The sequence below is a fragment of the Dromiciops gliroides genome, chromosome 1 (genome assembly GCF_019393635.1).
Source record: "Dromiciops gliroides isolate mDroGli1 chromosome 1, mDroGli1.pri, whole genome shotgun sequence".
Classification (NCBI taxonomy): domain Eukaryota; kingdom Metazoa; phylum Chordata; class Mammalia; order Microbiotheria; family Microbiotheriidae; genus Dromiciops; species Dromiciops gliroides.
In genome coordinates, this window is record NC_057861.1 from 530,078,688 (window position 1) to 530,079,992 (window position 1,305).

At 43.8% G+C, this 1,305-nt stretch overlaps 1 pseudogene; it reads left to right on the forward strand.

Annotated features, from left to right (window-relative positions):
- Positions 1-543: 543 nt before the first annotated feature.
- LOC122741789 lies at positions 544-872 on the forward strand (annotated as a pseudogene).
- Positions 873-1,305: the final 433 nt, after the last annotated feature.

The window sequence follows — 1,305 nt, forward strand, 5'->3', positions numbered from 1 at the left end:
AGCACATGCACATGCACATTCTAAACAGAGACAAATAAAAGACAACAACTCGGGGAGAAACCATTGACATATTATCAAATAGTGCCAGCCCTGGGTAGAACTATAGGATAGGTCTAATTTATTTGTATTGCAAAAAGGAAATGACTTCACAGTTATTCCTCCTATTTGATGGCGCTTTTTTTTTAACATCTCAAAAGGTGCCATTTATCTTTGTGGTCTTCCTCATTTTCCTTCCTCTTCTATATCTTCAGGAGGCATTGGGTTGTATATTATTGGAGGTCTTTGAATGGGGACTGATGACCATATTACAGAGGGGACTCCTGTTCAGGGATGGGTTGCACTTGACTTCCCCCATGGTTCCTTTCAAATGTGAGATTCTATGACATTGTTAAGGTTTTAAAATAACATGATGCGGCCCTCTCTTTCTTTCCTGGCCTTGATGCCACCGTGGGCAGACTCGCCGTGGGCCCCACTGCTCCCGCAGCTACTGCAGCGCCAGGCCGCGACCTCTGGATCGGACCGAGTAGAGCCTAGACCGCCGACATGCGCTACGTGACCGCCTACCTCCTGGCCGTCCTCCGCGGCAACTACTTCCCCAACTTCAAGGACCTGAATAAGATCGTGGACAGCGTGGGCATCGAGACGTATGAGGACCGCCTGAAGAACGTCATCAGAGAGCTGAGTGGCAAGAACATTGAAGATGTGATCACACTGCGGAGCAGTAAGCTGGCCTCCATGCCCTCAGGTGGTGCCGTTGCTGTTGCTTGCCAGTGCTGGCTCTGCTTTCCCTGCTGGTGAAGGGAACAGGAGAAGAAAAGAAGGAGGAGTCAGAAGAGTCTGATGATGACATGGGCTTTGGTCTCTTTGAATGAGCAACCTCCCTGATCCTGGAGTGAATAAGCCTTTTATTTAAGAAAAAAATATATAAAATAAAATAACATAATGCAACTTAACAGTGAAGAGATAGAGGTAATACCTTTTGAAATAACACATAGAGGCTGGTGTTGACATTTTTCCTCAGTAATGTTGACCCTAAAGAAGAAAGAATGGCTTTATTTAACTTGAAAAAATAATACCCCTACATTATTTGGGAAAAGAAATTGAATGACGTTAGGGAATCAAGGTAGAGAAAGGCCATGATTTTTCTAGCATTTCAAGAGAGGAAAAACAAGAGCAAACTGTCAACTTTGGATTAATAATCTTTATGTATATTCCTTGTACAGGGCCTTTTGTTATGCCTCTAAATCCACATCTCAAATGAAATTATGACTGGACATTGGAGTTTGCCTATACCTGGGTATCTCT